The sequence below is a fragment of the Electrophorus electricus genome, chromosome 2 (assembly GCF_013358815.1).
Source record: "Electrophorus electricus isolate fEleEle1 chromosome 2, fEleEle1.pri, whole genome shotgun sequence".
NCBI classification, from domain to species: Eukaryota; Metazoa; Chordata; class Actinopteri; order Gymnotiformes; family Gymnotidae; genus Electrophorus; species Electrophorus electricus.
Window position 1 is genome coordinate 27,555,722 of NC_049536.1, and position 6,404 is coordinate 27,562,125.

Genomic DNA, 6,404 nt, shown 5'->3' on the forward strand with positions numbered 1-6,404 from the left:
GCTCCTTCTTCTCCCTTCCGCCTACTCGTCGTCACCGTTGATGAATTACACACTGCACAAAGTTCCTCACGCGACTTTGGAGTTAGGCTCTCCTTATTTCGGCTGCAGCCTAAAGAGCGCACAACCCCCCCCGCGTTTTCGCTTAGTCATTGATTTCTCACCTGGGCGCACATTAATAAACCTGCACCCGCTCAGCACCTCACTTGGCTCCCTCAACAAAATAAACACATTATTGTTGTCGTTACTGAGCAGGTAGTGCTGTGCCACGGACCTGACAGCGCCCGCCATCTCGCGTCTGATAGCGGTGATTAATGGGTCCCGAATCTTACCCATGCGGGCTATTTCATCTAGATTACTCTTGCTTTAGTGCCGCTGACAACGTGAAAGCGCTGTGGGCATGTGCTTGCATTGTTTTGTTGCGTCCCCGTGGTACAGTTGTTTAAAGAACAGGACAGGATAATAGAGCGTCGGTGTCATGGTCGCTGTTTTGTTTTTTTGGGTTGTTTTTTTTTAATGGTTTTTTTCAGGCATGTAAGGAGGAAGTCGAGTACGCGGACTTATTTTTGCACTCTGCATTGAAGCGAGGTCGGAATGCCCCTTGAGTTGGTTCCATCCCACGCGCTCCTACACCTGCAACAACCGTTGCAACGCCGCACAGCACGCTCCCGTCTCAGGTTTCGATGAGGGCCCCCTCTGTGGTTATGACTGTAGTCTTTCTGTTGCGTTGAGAATGCAGGTTTCATTTGAATGTGAGTAAATGTTAAGTGATTTGCTCAGACTGTGGCCCCCTGCGGAGCTTCATTATGCACCCACCCGGTCGCCTGGTGCCCATCAAGGCGGCTTCCTCCGGGACACAAGCTACGCTGTCAACATAAGACCCTCGGTGCAGTCTAAAAAAACCCTGAAACCGCGTATAGGTAGTTGTAAGTGCATACAAGATGTCCGGGATTGTTTCCGAATGTTTTCTGAGAGGGGCACAGACCTAAAATTGTTTTTCACACATCGTGTGATAAAATCAAGTGCGTGTATCTACTAATCAGGAATAACGGCGATGGCGTTTGTGCTAAAATAACACGTGAAAATGTAAGTACTTATCACTTGATTAAAGGTCACTTTTTTATGGGGAAGTAGGGTGGCGTGGTGAAAGTTGGCACATTGCTGCAGGCTGGTGTCATTGGTTTCACACTAACTGATTTCTACTTAAGTACCAGGTCGACAAAATCGGACAATAGTCTGTCCCTCCTACCTCTCTAAACATGTTTTAAATTAATCAAGCCGTCCTGAGTATAGTATTACAGAAAGGAAGCACGACACTTTCCATTTAAGGAAGCTCACAGAGACGTAAAGTTTATCAGAGCTGATTAGGTCCATGGGGAGTCCTGAGGGGGCATTGTTGGCTCAGTGACGGTGAGACTCTCACATCTGTCTGTGTGAAGCACGCCCCTTCCGGCCTCAAACTCCTCAGCAGCAGCTTGATGGCCCCGCCCAGACCCCGCCCATGCCTCTACAGCTCCGCCCAGGCCAGAGGGAAGAAGCACGGTCAGAGGCCAAGGGCTTGTCCTCAATTATTCCCCACACAGTGAAGGCTCACAGCCACTGAATCACACGTCTCTCTCGCAGAGGGAGGGTGGGAGTGAGATGTGTAATTAGGCGTGAAATGTAAGGACCCTTTAGCATAAGATCCGGAAGAGATTTGATGGCGTGGCCACATAAGAACCAGTCAGATGTGTCCACACATCTCTGTGAGGGTCCAGCCTTACTCAGTAACAGTGTTATGATGTGTTATGATGTCTGCTAGCTTTCTGTATAACTGATGGTCAGGAATATTGGGCTATAAATAAACGGACTGACTGTAGCTTTTGGTTCAGGATTCGGGAAACCGTGGAGACTGAAAGCGGCAAGTTGTAGCTTGACGTAAGCAGCGAGACGCCAGCTGAGGTGTTACATCATTTGCTGTAATGTTGATCCGTTACCGCGGTGGGGAAACAAATGCAATCGGTACATTGGGTGCATGTTTGTGGAATTTTACTGAAAATAGTGTAAAACAATTGATGCACTTCCATGCTGAGGTTGAAAATATGCAGGGTCTTAAAGCTTTGCAATAAAACCACAGGGAGGTTAAAGTGCAGCAATAAATACCTCACCAACCCTCTCTCTCTCTCTCTCTCTCTCTCTCTCTCTCTTTCGCGCGCGCGCTTTCTTCTCTCTCTCTCTCTTTCTTCTCTCTCTCTTCTCTCTCTCTTCTCTTTCTTCGCTCTGTCTTCTCTCTCCTCTTTCTTCTTTCTTTCTTCTCTCTTCTTTCTTCTCACTTTCTCTCTCTTCTCTCTCTTCTTTCTTCTCTTTCTCTCTCTCTCTCTCCCTCTCTCTCTCTGTCCTTCCTCCCCCACTCCAGTTTTGTGTCTTTCAGCATTTATCAGTTTCACAGAGACTTGGAAGAAAGACAAGAGGGTTTCTATTTCCTGCCTTATGCTGTTCGGAGATATATATATATATATATATATATATATATATATATATATATATATATATATATAATGTGTGTGTGTGTGTGTGAGAGAGAGAGAGAGAGAGAGAGAGAGAGAGAGAGAGAGAGAGAGAGAGAGAGAGAAAGAGAGAGAGAGAGAGAGGAAGGGAGTAATGTAACAAAGATTTCATCTGGAATTCATTGAAATTCTGATTTTACTGGCTTTTATTTGTCACATAAATCATGACCTCAATCACTCATACAAATTGTTGTATGCAAATCCCTGTAGTGAGCTGTGTGTGTAGGTATACGTGTTTGAGTGAGACAGTGTTGGTGTATGAATATAGCTATTTGTTTAGAGGGTATATGTATGGAAACGTGTGTGTGTGTGTGTGTGTGTGTGTGTGGTAAGCTGCTTAGACCCCTGAGGCTATTGACCTCCAGCTGTCAGTAACGCAATGGCTTGAAGGCATTCTCAGGGACACAGCGGTCAGCGGCGGATTCCATATGTTCCTCTGTCCTTCTCCTGCTCTTCCTCTCTCCCTCTTTCTCTGTCCTCTCTCTCTCTCCCTCTCTCTTCCTTCCTCCCTCTCTCTCTCTCTCTCTCTCTCTCTCTCTCTCTCTCTCTCTCCCCCCCAGGCCTGGCTGTGTGCAGGGTCAGAACATCTCTTTGTTTATCCTCCTTTCCTCTCATTTGTTTGTATTATCGCCGGTTTCCCAAGAGAGGTTCATCAATAACACAAAGACAGCTCGGAACAGGGAGATAATAAACAAAACCGTACAGACGTATCCCTCACCCGGGTGATGATTACTGACTTCAGCTATTGAATTCCGTTCATTTCTGTAAATACTCTCGGATCCAGCCGTCCTAGAGCGGCAATGCTCGGCAAAGTCTCTGCTCAGTGGATAATGCAACGCAAAACGTTTCAACAACAACAGAAAGACAAAACGAGTCATCGTCCTGCGTCACAGCTATAAAACTCACACCACTGTAGCATCCTGCCTGGATGATAGAGGTGTGTGTGTGTGTGTGTGTGTTTGTGTGTGTGTTGTGCATTTCTGTGTTCGTATTTGTGTGCTTTTGCACGTGAGCCCACGCTTTCTTTTATAAGATTATTATAGGAGGGAACAGGCAGTGTATCTTTGTCTCTGACACCCGTAGCTCCAGTCACGGCCCAACCCGAACATTTATAGAACAGACGAGTTCAACATAGATTTGATAATTCGTGTGTCTCTGAAGGAGGAAATGTTCTGCTTGACTGTTCTGCACTTGACACTGCTTCCTGATTAGGGCCTAAAGAGACAGGCGGTCAGCACCAACACTAGGAAATGTTTGGGTCCAAGGTCACTACCCACAATGCTGTGTTATATCTTATCCATTCCTTGATTGTCTGGTTGAGCTGAACAAGCTGGAACCTTTCACTGAGAACCGGATTAAAAACCAATGTTGCAGCCCATTAATTCAAATATGTATTACATGTTTGGTATATCAGTTATTAGATTTTGAGGGTTTTTTGTATGGTAATGTGTAACGTATCACTCAGCGGTCCTGTCTCTCATCACACTTTTCCACTGGCATGGTGCCAGTACTGGGGCCAAAGTCCAGAACGGTTCCGAGGTTTTCCACCGCAGGTTCTTGGCCAAAAAAATTGGTTCTGCAACCAACAAACCTGTGATGTAAGCGGCAGAGGGCAGGGCCTTGGTGACACCACACAAAGGTGTTTACCTGCCTTACCGCCATTTACAACTAACAGCACGAGAACCGCAAAAAGCCAGCTGCAATGAAGCATCCGTGCGTGGTCCTGATTGTTAGATATGCCCTGAAAGGAAGAAGAAAATTCTGTTTTGATAGAAGACTTTTTCACCACGCTTTTGGGGGGAAGTGTTATGTTATATGGTTTATATGATGTTTTTGGGGGAAGAGAACACCTACATCCTGAATGTAACTGTTGGGCTCTTAAACCAGTGGAAATGCAGGTCTGATCTCAAAAGGTTCACAGGTTCATGGGACCCAGCACCATGACGTCATTCAGATGTCATGTCTGATCTCACCTGTGTGATGAAATTCAGGGGTCATGTCTGATCTCACCTGTGTGTTGAAATTCAGGGGTCATGTCTGATCTCACCTGTGTGATGAAATTCAGGGGTCATGGGGGGTGGGGGGATCGGGGAGGCCTGTAAGGTCGGCCCTCATAAAGCCCCCACACATGTATGGGCTCATATCCGAACCGCACTGCCGGAGAGCTGCATGTTTACAGCAGGCTGCAGACAGAGCTCGTATCACACGGACAAACTTTAGAGGACGATCATGGATCTTAGAAAAGCAGCAGCACAGTGTGTGTGTGTGTGTGTGTGTGTGTGTCTGTGTCCTTAACCCTGACTGCCTAAATCCAAGGCATAACAATTGTAAATCCTTTGCAGTTTTTCAGGGTGACTCACTGGCACCATGACTTAAGATGCTTCATAAATAAAGAGCCAGCGTAAGATCTCCCAAAATCACCATCATCTGAACCAGAGTCAGCATGCTGAGCTGTTTGATTCACCATCTTAAATGTGGAGGATTGTTAGGACAGCAGACCCTGCCGAGATGGGAGGGAGATGTCCTGGTAGGGAGGACCCTTCCTCCCTTGCATCTACAAGCCATTAGATAACCATGTGTTTTCAGTTATTATTAATCATTATTCAGTTTGATATGATTATATATTTCCCAAGGGTATCTAGGCAGCGGTATCTAGCTATGAGAAAGCTGTGTGTTTGTTTTAGAGGCATTACAGAGGTCATGTGTATAAGATCTAACACCAGGGGCGGCTCATCGCACTGAGACTCGGGCAGAAGCGGCTGAGAGAAACAGTGAGCAAATGCTTTCCTTCTGCATACTAAAAACCCAAATTATTCTAATAACAGCCCTAAAAATAGCCACATGATATAAATGGCCAAAACTCAGCCCACTTTGAGTCTGGAAGAAATGAAAACGACGCTTGTGGGAACAGCAGCTCTGTCTGGCCACAGCACACAAACACTGCGTGAATATATATTACCTTTCACCCCAATGTTTTGACTGAGGAAGGGCTAAATTGGACTTGGTCTGATTTAAGGAATGGTGTTGATATTGCTGATGAAGCATGGCAATGCTGGACTGGTCATCTCTCCTCTCTCTCTTTCTCAACTGTGCTTAGTAGACAGGCTGGGAAAATACAACAAGCATCCACCCACCCCCGACAGACCTTATTGGGACATTTCCAGTCAGGACAGAGTCGCCGCACAGCTGGATGGCTGGCGGACGCTGCTACATGAGGAGAGGAGAGGAAGAGGATGAGGATGAGGATGAGGAAGAGGAAGAGGAAGAGGGGGAGGTGAGGGCTGCGGAAGTGAGTCTGTTCACCCCGACAGCGCAGTGAAAGCTAAGCCCCTCCTGGACGTCCCTGGCATTCCAAGATCACGCCCTGTTCCCTGGCATTCCGAGATCATGCCCTGTTCCTGGTATTCCAAAATCATGCCTTGTTCCCTGGCATTCTGAGAACATACCCTGTTCCTCTTCCCTCACAGTATCCCAGACAGAGGGGAAAGCGCCGGTCCAGTCGGAAGGCTCTCCTGCAGATCTGAAGTTTCCATGCAGGGTGGAGCTCTCACGCTTTTGCCCCCATCTGGAACTGAGCTGCTGCTAATTGTTGTTAAACTATGTTCCTTCAGGCCTTTTATTTCAGAGTTTGAAAACAGAACATTTTATTATTTAGTTTGATTATTCAATAAAGTATTTTTATTGTTTTAAAAGGATTTAAAATAAGTATTAAAGTGTGAAGAGTACTTTTTAAGTATTTCAAATTATATTTATTGCTGAGGTGTTCCACTGGATCATTATTTCCTAGTGTATCAAAACAGTAAGAGTTCACAATTAATTTTATTTTTAAGCATTTTATTTTATTTTTATGTTTAAGCATGA